The sequence below is a fragment of the Puma concolor genome, chromosome E2 (assembly GCF_028749965.1).
Source record: "Puma concolor isolate L17-30 chromosome E2, mPumCon1.1.hap2, whole genome shotgun sequence".
Lineage (NCBI taxonomy): Eukaryota > Metazoa > Chordata > Mammalia > Carnivora > Felidae > Puma > Puma concolor.
The window spans coordinates 16,196,893-16,211,661 of NC_141681.1; the positions used below are offsets into that span (position 1 = coordinate 16,196,893).

At 46.4% G+C, this 14,769-nt stretch overlaps 1 protein-coding gene across 1 annotated transcript in view; it reads right to left on the reverse strand.

The window, feature by feature from the left end:
- Positions 1–14,769, reverse strand: part of ZFHX3 (zinc finger homeobox 3) — a 417,139-nt gene that overhangs the window by 162,930 nt on the left and 239,440 nt on the right.

Here is a 14,769-nt window from a genome sequence, read left to right on the forward strand (position 1 = left end):
CCCCCTGGAGACCGGTTCGAATTTCTGTTCTTTGCGAGCACAGTGTGAGAGTCGGGGCTGGGCCTCGAGCCACAGCAGAGGAAGAGGGCCACATTATCTCGCCAGGCCCCACCAAGGACGCGGAATGGCGGCCCCACCGAATAGAGATGGCCAGCTCAAAGTCACTGCCGGCTGCCCACGCTGTCTGTGGGGCAAGGGGACACCAACAGGGAAGGATGGACGAGAGGAGAGAGGTTTTGCACCCCCAGAGAAAGGCTGGTAAACCTGCAAGAGGATACGCTAGCTGATTTAGAGGTGAAGCTGCTGCTGTTGCTCTTACTGGCCAAACGTCTAGTTTGACAAGTTCAAAGGAAAGTGATGGAGGGCTGCAGGGCTCAGAGAGCAAGCCTGCAGGGCCCAGACACGCTCTGCAGGCCCTCGACAGGGCCTATGCCTGCTTTCATCCTCTGTGGGTCTGGGAAGCATCATCCCATTGTACAAACAGTAACACTGAGGAGCTAAATCTACAAACAGGCCCAATGCCGCCCCGACACTGTGAAGCAGATGGCAGATCTCCAAAATCCCATCTCCAACCCCGCCCCCCTGAACCCACTGAGCACGCCTGCTTGTGAGTGAGCTGGCTTCAGACTAAAAACGTGATGGTGCAAAATCTGAGCTTGACGTATCTGGGAAGACTCTCAACTGGCCGGCTCCCCCTCCGGCAGCGTCGATCTTGCCCTGTCTGGATGGAGCCCGGTCACCACTGGTGTGGCGGTTTCTGCTGTCAGGGATCCTAGCGGCAAGCCGAGACGGCAGCTGGGCTCCACCGGCCCCCATTCCACACCTGCCTCGTAGTTATTAGTAGCTGCTCAAGCAGCTGTCCTTCAGCCCCGGGGCTTTTCCGCTTCCGACTGGAGTGCCACAGAGCTGAATCTGCCCTCTGAGACTTCGCATCCCTGGGGAGGGAGGCATCAGATCCCCTGCCATCGCTCTGCTCCTGTGGCCACATCATCACAGGGGCATTTCTTCCATCCCGGCATGGATCCTACAGTCGACTCAGCCTCTTGGACGGCCCCGATTGTTCAGCTGCAAATCCCAGGCCACACTCCCCCCTACACCTCCTTCCTGGAGAACATTTGGCTGCTTCTCCACCCAACATCTCATTCATACACATCGGAGGAAGGTTTTGGCCGGGTTTGGTCTCTCTCCTTCCCCACCCCACCGCTATGTTCCATTCTTTTTCATTTCTTGATTCTTGACTGCACAGTAAGCCAACAGCTCCCCCTCGGGAAAAGACAGGGAAGGCAGGTTTACCCGAAGTCTCTGGAGAAATAGCTTTGGAAAAACGTGTCCTGTTTTGTTCAACACACACACACACACACACACACACACACACACACACACACGGCACCTCTCAAGCTTATAACCTCAAATTCCATTACAACAAAGTTCCGTGTGCCTTAGAAAAGGCACATTGATTTTAAACAGAGATAACTACATGAAACCAAACCACACAGCAAATGCGATGGGACTTCAGAAGGCTTAGCTGGGATACAGGTGAGAATCCAGGGTGGCTCTTCTTAAGGATGCGCCTGATTGGCTGGACGACATCTGATTGACAGCTCAGGCCAAAAAGGTTGGCAGGCTGAAGGGGCGGGAGGGTTAACAGCCCGATTGTAAAATCAATGTCATAAATGCTTGGTAAGTTACAGGAACATGCTGGAAGGGGAGGCCACGATTGATAAAGGAGAACAGCTTTGATGCTTCACTAGGGACTTGAGTATCGACAGCAAAGCCAATCTCCTCTCCAGCCTGGGCTAGGCCAGAGAAACCTGCAAGCGTTTACCAATTAATTGGTGGGCTTTTCTTGTTCAGCTCTCTCTTACCTCCTCCTCCACAAGCCATCCAGCTAGGCAGTCGGGACCTACAAAAACTTGCCTAACTTTTCTGTTCCCAAGCAAAAGGTGTCCAGCAAGGATGACACTGTGGCCACCTATAAAAGACAGATGACCCCGTGGTGGTGCCACCTGCCCCATCAGAGAGGACACGTGGAATACCACTCATTCACAGAGAGTGATGACAGCCCATTAAGACACCAGTGGGATAGAAGGGTCCACTTCAGGATCGAGGCTCTGGGCTTCCTTTCAATGCATGCTGGCCACAACAGGCAGAACCATTTCTACCTTGCTAAGTGAGGTGTGCTTCTGGGACAAGTAGCGTCATTCTTCACCAGGGCGCCTGTGAAATGCAGTCTCTCAGGCCCCGCTCCAGATCAGGATCTGCATTTTAACATGATCCCCTGGGGACAGGCATTAAAGCTTGAGATACTCTCTGCTTCACAACATCTTCACCAGATTGCCATCTTTTCCATGCTTGATGCCTGGACTGCTAGGTAGCCAGGCAGGATTGGTCTTAGATTCCCCCACCGATTCCGGGGAGGTGCAGGGATGGGGTGGGAGGTGCAGAGAAGGGACCTGAGGGTAGAGATGAAGCAATCCCTTAAACCTGCCCAATCCTTCAGCTCAAGGACCTCAGGCTCTCCAGAACTCTCCCACCCGACCGGCTGTCCCTCTCGCTCTGTTTATCAGCCAGTCAATAAGAAAAAGGTAGTTCTTACTTAAGGAGGCAGAAGTCAACTCGGCAGGTCGATCAGCACTCTGTCTGTAAACACGGTTTCCCGTAAAATCAATGATCTTCAGTTACAGAGGGCAGCCTGGGAACCCAGCAGGTCCCCACACGCTCACACGCAGGCCCGCCAGCAGCCTCCGTTGAGACCCTCACACCCCACCCCCAGCTCTGCACCCCATCCCCTCACCCTTCACTCGTGCCAGGGCCAGCTCACGCATACCAACTTACAACCCTTCCTGCAGCCTGCTTGTCTTCTGCTGCTTGTGACCCCAAATTCCCTTCCAAACACAGACACACTCTACTCATGACCTCCCAGTATGGTACTCAACATGGTCTGTGCATGGTTTTAAGACATCGGTTAGATTTCAAAAGAGCACATCTTTCCAGTAAGACGTTCAATGGCAGATATAGGAGTGATCTAGTTCTCTCACACTCATTCTCTCTTAGTGTTTAAATCTGCCATGTGAGAAGTAGTCTTGTACAGAAAGTTCCAACATCATCATCAAAAGCCCCCACCCCTGCTCCTGTCACAAGTTACAGTCCCCCTGGACCCTACCTGGGAAGCTCCCCTGTATCAGCCTTTATTTACCAAAGATTGTTTAAAATGATAAGTCTCCCTATTACCCCGGGCCTCACCGCTAACAAGGTCATTCTTCTCCCTCTTTCAACCAAGAAGATGTGCTAGGACAATTTTCTGACACTGCTTTAAGGAGACAGGACTGGTACAATGCAACAGTTACTGGGAAGCTTGGCGGGGGGCAGGATATAGTTGTTAGAAAGGGGAGGGGTTCCTGCTGTTGCTCCAGCTCCCAGAGAATTAAACACGAACAGTCACACTGTGTAATTTTAAATTGTTAATTAGCACAGGGTTAATTAGGCGGTCCTTTCACAAGAGGCTGTTTGGCAGAAAACCAAGAAAAGAAACAAAGGGGAAGAAGAGAAAAACAGAGAATCCAGACTGCGAGAAACTGTTGCCTCCGCGAGTAATCCGTGCTGCATGCCAGAGAGAAGTGAAGTAGCAGGTAAACCATCCTCCATGAGCAGCCTGCTTGCTCTGCTGGACCGCCAGCCAGGGAACACCATACTCCACAAGCAGCCTGCTCAATTGGAGAGCCAGCCAGGGAGCACCATCCTCCACGAGCAGCCTGCTCTGCTCTGCTGGAGGGCCAGCCAGGGAGCACCATCCTCCACGAGCAGCCTGCTCTGCTCTGCTGGAGGGCCAGCCAGGGAGCACCATCCTCCACAAGCAGCCTGCTTGCTTTCCTGGAGGGCCAACCAGGGAGCACCATCCTCCACAAGCAGCCTGCTCTGCTCTGCTAGAGGACCAGCCAGGGAGCACCATCCTCCAGGAGCAGCCTGCTCTGCTCTATTGGAGGGCTAGTCAGGGAGCACCATCTGCCAGGAGCAGCCTGCTTGCTCTCCTGGAAGGCCAGTAACGGAGCACCATTTTCCTGAAGGCAATCTGGCAATAGGTATCAAAAGCCTCAAAAAACACACATGCCCTTTGACTCAGCAATTCCCCAATTCTAGGAAACAACCCAAGACACACGGCGGAGATACAGTATTACACATCACAACATTTTCAACAGGAAAAAAAAAAAAAGAAGATGGAAATAATCTGGTGAAAGAAGGGGCTCTCTAAATAAATGATACTGCATAGAGTTCCCTAAGACAATATAAAGTATCACTGTTTAAAGAAACTACTTATAGGAGTGGGAAAATGATCACAGAGGATATTGAGTGAATGAAGTATCTATAGGTCTGCACATGGAAAATACAGGAGATTTGTATCAGAACTTTTTAAATGGTAATCGCTAGGGGATGAGGTTATGGGTGACTTCCTTTCCTCCTCTGTGCCTTTCTTTCCCAAAGCTTTTAAAAATTAAAACCATCCTAAGGGAAGCCATTGCTTCTAGAATTAGGCATCCTGGGAAGGCCTACAGATACCACGCCACCCTCATAACCACTGTGTGAGACGGATGTTCTTTATATCCCTGTCTTTAGGATGGGAAAACTGAGTTGTGCACGTTCTACAGCCCAAATGATAAATCCATCATCTGGCTGTGAAGTCTGTCTCCTTAGCCACTCTCCTACAGTTTTCTTTAATGTCTATTTCCCAAAAAGAACTCCAGAAATATCCGACATTCAAATTCAATCTTTATATGTAACTGAGGACTGTTCTAAGATCATGGGAATCCAAGATTGTTATGTGAAAAAACATGCCCCTTCGAGGCCCCTGGGTGGCTCAGTCAGTTAAGCATCTGGCTCATAATTTCAGCTCAGGTCATGATCTCACGGTTCTGTTAGCACAGTCTGCTCTGGGATTCTCTCCCTTTCTCTCTCTTCTCCCTCTCCCTCTCTCTGTCTCTGTCTCTCTCTCTGCCCCTCTCCTGCTTGCACTCTCTCAAATAAACGTTTAAAAAACAGCTATGCCCATTCACACACATGCCCCCTTTTTTTTTGGAGTGGGTGGAAAGCTACTTGGATATCTCTACACAGGAGAAGGGGTAATGAGAATTGGGGGAGGTATTACAAGGAACTGACCGGCAGCTCATTATCCTGACTTTTTTTTTTTTTTTTTTTTTTTAAGACAAAAAGGCAGGAACACCTGGGTGGCTCAATCGGTTGAACGTCTGACTTTGGCTCAGGTCATGATCTCACGGTTCGTGAGTTCAAGCCCCACATCAGGCTCACTGCTGCCAACACAGAGCTCACTTCAGAGCCTCTGCTCCCCCCTTTCTCTCTGCCCCTTCCCTGCTTGCACTCTCTCTCAAAAGTAAATAAATGTTTAAAAAAGAAGAGGAGGGGCGCCTGGGTGGCGCAGTCAGTTAAGCGTCCGACTTCAGCCAGGTCACGATCTCGCGGTCCGGGAGTTCGAGCCCCGCGTCGGGCTCTGGGCTGATGGCTCAGAGCCTGGAGCCTGTTTCAGATTCTGTGTCTCCCTCTCTCTCTGCCCCTCCCCCGTTCATGCTCTGTCTCTCTCTGTCCCAAAAATAAATAAAAGTTGAAAAAAAAAAATTTAAAAAAAAAAAAATAAAAAATAAAAAAGAAGAGGAAAAAAGGCAGATTCCAGAGACTATAAAAGAAAAAAAATGTATTTATTCATTCATTCATTCACTCACTCATTCATTATTTACTGTGTACCCAGTATGTGTCAGATGCCAGGGAATTAATGATCCAGGTCTCAGTGTACATTCTCGTGGGGGAGAGACCACAAAGAAATAGAACTTTAAGTGGTAGAAAACACTTAGAAATAATATAAAGCAAGAAAAGGGGAAAAAGTAATGTGTGTGTATATCATTTTGGATAACGATACTAGATTTTATTTTTCAACGTTTATTTATTTTTGGGACAGAGAGAGACAGAGCATGAACGGGCGAGGGGCAGAGAGAGAGGGAGACACAGAATCGGAAACAGGCTCCAGGCTCCGAGCCATCAGCCCAGAGCCCGACGCGGGGCTCGAACTCACGGACCGCGAGATCGTGACCTGGCTGAAGTCGGACGCTTAACCGACTGCGCCACCCAGGCGCCCCGACGATACTAGATTTTAAAAAGATACGCTGGAGATTGCATATTGCAAGTTCCCCATAGTTTTTTTTTTTTTATTATTTAAATTTTTTTTTTTTTGAACGTTTATTTATTTTTGGGACAGAGAGAGACAGAGCATGAACGGGGGAGGTGCAGAGAGAGAGGGAGACACAGAATCGGAAACAGGCTCCAGGCTCCGAGCCATCAGCCCAGAGCCTGACGCGGGGCTCGAACTCGCAGACCGCGAGATCGTGACCTGGCTGAAGTCGGACGCTTAACCGACTGCGCCACCCAGGCGCCCCAAGTTCCCCATAGTTTTAGAACAGATTCAACAGTTACTGGATAGCATCTAGGAGGAAAAAAATTTTTTTTTCAAAAAGGAGGTCCTGAGATATTAACAATTAGCTGTAGGTTCAGGAAGAACATTCACATAAAATAAACTGAAAAGTAGCTTCACTTAAGTTCACAGATCTGAGAAATGCATTAGAGAGTACTTTTTGATTTGACTTTTTTTAAGTTTATTTATTTATTTTTGAGAGAGAGAGAAAGAGAACAGGGGAGGGATAAGACAGAGATAGAGAATCCCAAACGGACTCCATGCTATTAGCATCGGGCCCGATGCAGGGCTCCAACCCATGAACTGTGAAATCAATCAGCTTGAGCTGAAACCAAGCCCCCCAGGTGCACCAAAGTACTTTTTGATTTTAATAAGGTATAGCAAAGTTTATCATATCTTTGTATCCAGGACAGAAAATGTCTTGCAGATAACAAAGTCTGGCTGATTCTACAGCTGGCAGATGCTGTGACTTGAAGTACCCACTCAAAGGTCAGTGTGTCTAGTGACGTGCCTCAACATTCTGTCTTGTGCCCGGTTCCCTTCGCTCCCATCAACAGTTTGAGGGATGAGACCAGGCACACCCAACGCTATGTTAAGGACATAGAGCTAAGAGGACTAACTCCTATGCCAGATGGTGATGTCACGACAAAAGATACAATCTCAGCTAATGGGAGGGACAGGCCCAAACAAACAAGATGAAATTTTGAAAGATGAAGTTTGAAGCCCTGTATTTTAAGTTCACACAATCAGTAAAACCAACAGACACTGGAAGAGACTTGATTAACAAGAGTTCATGCAAAAAATACCCGGGGGTGTTACTGCACTACAGATTCAGTGCAAGCACAAAGCTGACATGGCGGCCAAAGATGGAAATGTGATCTCTAGCTATAGGACTACACCACACCCGGTGAAACTCAGTAGGGTTCAAAGGCCCATCATTTTCTTTCTCTGCATGAAGAATGTTACAATCCACTCAAGAGAATCTCATATGAGGGGTCCTGACAAACCAGAGCATGGTCAGATGGCAGACCAGGAACCGTCTGAAAGAGAAGAGAGAACTCCCACTGCAAGGCAAGCCAACTCTCCTCAACTATGCCTGTTACGTACAATGGGAATTAGTTACATGTGGTCTACCTAGCTTCAGGGTTTAACTACGAGTAACGCAGGGAACTTAATAGGAATTCGAGTTCGGTTTCATACGAATGAAAGTCTTTCTCAAGATTATCCAAGTTCTCAAATCTAATGTTGACTTTGTGAAATACTGCTCCCCGGTTCTATGAATGGAGAAAGGGATTTTGCCGTGGCCAGAAGGTTCCATCAGGCAGTCTATGAAGGTCCCGTGAAGGGTGAAGATGCCCCACTTGTCAATCGGGTCACTCAGTCAACTTTAACCTCCTTCTCTGTGATCCCGCAGTAGCATTTTGCAGATGGAAACACATTGCAATTCTGGGGTTACTGCACTGCTATCATCATCTGTTGACTGGTCTACCTCTGCCATTCATCTGTTCCATGTCTCATTCATCTCTGTATCTTCCACATCCAAGATGTGATAGGTGGTGAATGAAACTGTAGGGAAAATTAAGGTATTGGGAGAAATAATACTTGGGGGGGGGGGGGAGATGACCCCTGAACATGCTCTGTTTCTTTTTGTCTCTGTTGAAGAAATGTCTGGTGTAACCTTCCTCTACTCAATGGAACCAGGGCTCCTTGAAGAAGTAGCCAATTCTTGGGCTGGGGCAAGGAAGAGCCCAAGATGGGCCTGAAGCATCTTTCTGAGCCAAAACGTAAGAAGGTGCTCTCAGAATGGAGGCAGTGTGCTGAAAGGAAACAGGAGCAGGCTGCAGGGGCTCCCACTTGCTCAAACTGGGACAATCTGAGCAAGAAAATTACATGAGAGTAAAGGTTTACAACTCAACGTATAAAATAAGAGTGCTTAATTGTGCGCTTTGTAAAAAAAAATGTAGGATTAGGGAAAGTTCTTGCTTAGAACAGAAATCCAACTAATAAATGCAGAGGGAATCATAGAGTTAGAAGATCACCATTTGGTAACTATCATAATTATAATCCATTCAGGAAGGAATCAATGGATACTGAAACTGGTGGATGAAAGTCTGAACTGTAACAAGATATTTACACAGTCTCCAAGTATCTCCCCATAAGATACTTACTAATTACAGGAGGAAAAACAGTAACTTTACAGTAGAGACACCTGGCAATACCACCTTCACCGCATGATCAAAGTTAACATCACCAGGAATGAGACAAATAGACATCATGTGCCTCCTGAGAGGTTATACCGAGAAGAACAACATCCCTTCCCTGACATTCCTGACAAAAAATGCAAAACCTGAAGCTAATCATGAGGGAACATCAGACAAATCCAAATTGAGGACAGTCTACAAAATGTCCTATGCTCTTCAGATATGTCAGCGTCATGAAACAGAAAGACTGAAGAACTGTTTCAGATTAAAGGAGATTAAAGAGACATGACAAATGAACATCACACCTAATCTGGATTTTTTTTTTCCTTTAAAGGGCAAAATTGGGACAATTGGCAAAATGTGAATAAGGTCTGGAGGTCAGTAATAGTCATAGATTAACTTTCTAATTTTGATAACTATGTTAATTTTCAAATTTGGTAACTATGGTGTGGTTATATACAAGGACATCTTTTTTTTTTCCCCAGGAAAAATACACTGATCTATTTACAGATGATGTTTCAATTTTCAAGTGGCTTAGGAAAAAACCTGTAATAGAGTGTGTGCGTGTGTACCTACACACATCCATACATATAGACAGAATCTGAGATGATGTTAACGTGAGGAGGTCTGACTAATGAGTATACGAGAATCCTTTGTTCTATTATTACAACTCTCCTGTACACCTAGGATTATGTCAAAACAAAGAGAAAAGAGTAACTATCCGATGTAAGAACTCCCCACATTGAAACGCCAAAAATACACATGAACAGCCAACCCACCCTGATCCCCATTCTCCTTTTTTTTCCCCTATGAACTGCACTGCTGGCACAGCTTCAGGAAAGAAGCAGGCTACAAGGCTGGACAGTGAGGGGTAGACAGACAAAAACAGAAAACTGAGCTTCCCTATGCCTAGATGAGAGGTTCTACAGAGAGCTAACTGGAGAAGTAACATGACCATTCTAACTTGGGAAGAATGTCCAGTAACGCATCGTTGAAAGACATTCACCCAAGACATGCATGATCCTGGATCGGGACAGATTTCCCAAACCTGGTGAATGCAGTTCTAAATATAAGGACAAGGGCAGCCACCATAAAAAAAAGAAGAATCCCAGGAGCCACAGAGGGGGAGCACTGCTAAATCTAGAGTAAAACAGAGACAAATACACAGCAATGAAAAACCATCCCCACATCTCCCCACAACACCCAAAGGCTACCCAGATTCTGAGATAAGTAGAAAACTCATTCAAGGGGCAAATAAATAATACACTCATCTGTGTAGCTTAGAATCCACTGAAGAACCATATCCAATTCCATTCTATGCCTTCTACAATAACACGATTTGTATACTGCTACTGTGTGGAAGTCAGAAGTGTGAAAGCCTAAAAAGGTGAGATTCCATCGCTTGGTAGCAATTTCCCAGTAGCTTTAAGAATGATTCTGTGGGGCGACTGGGTGGCGCAGTCAGTTAAGCGTCCGACTTCAGCCAGGTCACGATCTCGCGGTCCATGAGTTCGAGCCCCGCCTCAGGCTCTGGGCTGATGGCTCAGAGCCTGGAACCTGTTTCCGATTCTGTGTCTCCCTCTCTCTCTGCCCCTCCCCCGTTCATGCTCTGTCTCTCTCTGTCCCAAAAATAAATAAATAAATAAATAAATAAATAAATAAATAAATAAATAAATAAATAAATAAATAAAAGAATGATTCTGTAACTATGGCAAGGTCAGAGCACACACACGTTTGAACGGTCCTTCGTGTTGCAGGAGGTCCACTGCCTGGAAGGCCCAGAGAATCATCCAGGCTCTGGACTTCATGTTTGCTAATGAGTGCATCTGTGCTCTTTCCAGTGTGAACATAAATCAGCCTGGAAGGGAAAACTGCTAGCTCAGTCCATTCTGCAGGGAATCCGTAACTACCGCGATATTCTGGTCACAGTCGAGTCATGGAGGGGAGGAAGAGGGTGTCACATGATCTGAAGGAGAGCCAGGCAAGGAGCCCAGTCTGTGTGCTCTGGTAAAGATGAGCTGGGATTGGAGGAAGAGAATTTTTTATTAACCATGTGGATGCACACACATTTCAACAAAGACCAAAGCCATGACTGCAATAATAAAAAGTCAAACTCTCCCAAAGATTCCTTAGGCTCTGCCTTGTTCTGAAAAAGTGTCGCTGGGGCAACTGAACCAGCTGTTCAAGTAACTGTATCAAGTAACTTAGGTAAATACCGAAGTGCTCACACCGCAGCTTCCCACCATATCCTGAAGGCAGACGACCAGCATCTTTGGCCATCACTGGCCTCAGAAGTTCTCTCCTAACCTAGATTCAAACCGTGAAGCACTGCCCCCATCCCAGATGTCAAGCAACACCTCCTTTCACCATACACAGCCGCTGTAACCACCTTACCTCATCAACTGCCCCTGCGATGTGGGCAGAGCTCCCCCACCCCATCTCTGCTCAGCCCCTGCTGCCTTCCCAGCTAAACGGGATCCCTTCCCACCCTCACTGTAACCAATTACTTCAGTGTTTTCTTTGCCAGCACCCACAACTTTTCATCTCCTCCCAATTTCCTCAAAATCCCTCTCCAAAGATCCTATTTCTGATCTCTCCGTTCTTGCTGCTGGGCTGCAGAGTAAAAGCTAGGAGACGAGGTAAAACTGTGCCATCTGGCCCATTACAGTTTCAATCTGGCATCTCATGATGTTAAATTTATTTTAAATAATTTCTCCTGATTAAAGCAGTGTGAGTTCATTATAAAAAAAAAAAAAAAAAAAAAAAAAGATATGGGCAGAACGACTCACCAGCTAAAATAAAAATCACCTATAATTCCACCAGCCAGAGAGTCACTGGCAGGCAGGACAGTTTTTAGGTGGCTTTTTTTTTTTTTCCTCCGCATGTCTAGAGATACTGATCTTCTTTTACCAAACTCAGATCGCAATGCTCCTTATGTGAGCCGCCCTTTTAAATGAATCTAGCATGAGAGTTTCCCAGGACATAGAATATTCTTCCTAAGTCAGAACTAATAGCTACATAGATATTGTATGCCTTGGACATAGGATAAAATTTCACTAAATTCTATTACTGGACCTTTAGGCAATTTCTAATATTTTGCTGTCAATGCTACAATAAACTCTTGTAAATCTTTGTATATATGCTAATGAAATCACCAACATAAATAAGGAGCGGCTCCATTGCTAACACACTTAGTAGGGCCAGGCATAGTTCTCACCACTTTTTAAATATACCTCATTTCATTTGATCCTCACAACAGCCCATTTTACAGATGAGGAAACTGAGGCTTAGAAGGTTAAGTATCTTACATATAAGTCACATGCCAGCTAAGTGGGTCTTTGAAACTAGGGAAGCCTTCCTTCGTATTGTAAAGCCTAGGATCTTACCCAAGACGTTACATCTCTGTTTCCTTAGGACATACTTCCGCAAGTGGACTTGCTGGCCTAAAAGCTAACAATGGTTTAGGCTCTCTGGCATATTCCAAAAAAGCCCTTCCAACTCATGCCCAATGGTATATGAGCATCAATTTTCCTGCACCTTCATCATTAGTGGGTATTATTTTGCTTTAAAAAAATGTCAATTTGGCAGGCAAGAAATGGTATCTCATTTTGACTTATACTTCTTGCTAATAAGACAGGGACCATCTGCAGATACTTATTGGCAATTTATATTTCTCGTGTGAATTGCCTGTTATTTCTACTGCAGGGATGTGTTGTCCTTTCCTTGATGATTAGTAAGAGGGCTGTGTAGGATTTTACTGGGGCTATCTCTTGCTCAACTCTCTACCACATTCCACTACCCTTGAGCTCCTGGATCAGAGTCTGACCACTCGCATCATCAGACAGCACTGCTGTCCTTCCTTCCAACAACCTGTCCTCAGCACCTTCAAGCAAGCAGACTCTGGCCTCTGCTTCACTTCCCCAACGCTGATCTCCTAAAGCCAGGTGAGTTTCTCCTCCTCCGCGAGTTCAATGAGAGCTCTACCGCATTTCTCCAGTTCTACTGCGCAGCAGAAGCAGCTGTGGGGCTCAGTGACGACACATAAAGATGCCAGGCCCCATCCCAGAATGCAGGGTCAGGTTCTCTGGACATCACTTCAGACAAGTGAGAAGGCCCTACATCTCCAAGATCTGGTATCCCTACAAGGTCACCAATGTCCGCCTCAGCAGCCAGTAGTTTTTTTCCTCTTCTATTTTCAACTTCCTCACTCTCTCCTGCAATCCAAACTGCCAACCACCGCACCCTGAGATTTCCCCTTCATTTCTCTGGCATCCTCCTTCGGCTCTCCTCCTACCTCTCTGATCTCTGGTCTCTGCGTTGCCTGCCCTCTTCCTGTTCCCACAGTTCTCCATGGATGCACTTTTCCACTTATTTCATAAGACTCCCTCTTGCTTTAACCCACAGAAACCTCTCCTCTCTGTTCTTCTACAGTATTTAACCAGCATATTCTCCCCCTTGGCACTCCGCTCTTATCTCTGTACATCAACTGCCTTAACTACTTCTGTGGTTTCAATTACTGAAATTATGTGTTGACTCCCAAAACAAAAATATCCATTCCTAACTTATCACTTGCATATGGGCCTCATACTTTCAGAAGACCACAAGATGTCTGTAAATGGCTAGCCTTCCCTCACTCAACACTCAGCACGGCTCAACAAGACTGAATGGAAGTGCCCCTCACTGACCACCCTCGTCTCTCTGAATGGAACTCCTGGTGCCATCTTTGATTCCAGAAAACAGAAAGGATACATCGGTCTAGCCTTCCCAAGGTCATATTCATCTGATGCTTTTTCCCATTAGAGCGAACTGCCAAAATATTCAAACTTACACTCTCCACACTGTTGTTGTTTTTTAACGTTTACTTATTTTTGAGAGAGCGAGAGAGAGACGGAGTGGGAATGGGGAAGGGGTAGAGAGAGAGGGAGACACAGAATCTGAAACAGGCTCCAGGCTCCGAGCTGTCAGCACAGACCATGATGCGTCGCTCGAACCCACAAAACGTGAGCTGTTGACCTGAGCTGCAGTTGGACACTTAACCAACTGAGCCACCCAGGCGCCCCTCTCTGCACTGGTTTTAAAACACTCTGGAATCTCCTCCTGTGCTACTACTCAGTCACCTCTCTCACCTCCCTCTAATAGAAGGGTCTCTCCCCTTCATTTTTGCCTCTGTTCCTGCAGTCCCAAGCCCTTCGGATGTCCTCTTCCCCAACATTTATCCAAACCTTGGACATCCTTTAAGTCCCACGCAGGCAAGAAAACCCCTCTGATCACTCAAGCCCACAAAGATCTGCCTCCTCTCTGTCCTACCACACAGAGATTGGTCCTAACGATCATCACCACACGGCCACTAAACTATCGCTCATTTCACCTGGGTCACTTTTAGTTCTACAACTGACTTTAAGCTGCTTGAGGGCAAAAACTGGCTTCTATTTCCATTCATCTCCTACCACAAAGCTGAACAAGTGCGACAGACAAAAACTTGATTAACAGCACACTTTCTCTTTCTAGGAAACACCTTAAATAACAGCGGGAGTGTGTTCATCTCAACATGACCTGTAATTAATCACCAAAGACCCACTCATCCTAATTCTGAGGTTCAGGTACAATACTTGAATATTTCAGCATTCTGTGGTTTATAGTGTTCGTTTCCTTTTCCAAAATTACAGAAGGCTTGAAGTCTACAGAGGCAGCCCTCATTCCAGCCATTTTAAATAACTGGTCCATGAAACATAAATCAGGAAGCCGAGCAAATCCCTAAGTACAATTCTGTTTTCGGGGGGAGGGGAGTCAGGCACGGGCTATACACTAATGACTGCATACAAGATTTCTGCCCTATTGCCAAGTGTTATCAGAGCCATGCTCACGAGTTTCATAGGATGATGAGTCTACGAGGGTTCCTGAATTCTTATTAGGGAGTTCTTCGCAGAGCACTGAATTTGAGTAGCAGGAGGACCTGTTGCAGTTCAAGGCTGCACAAGCCCATGACAAACTCAACTTGGGCAGACTCTCTGTCTGCACTTGCAGTCTTGGGAAGGAATGCAGGTAGAAACAGCCCAGGCCTTAACCCTACTTTTATGCCGATCTGATCTACATGGG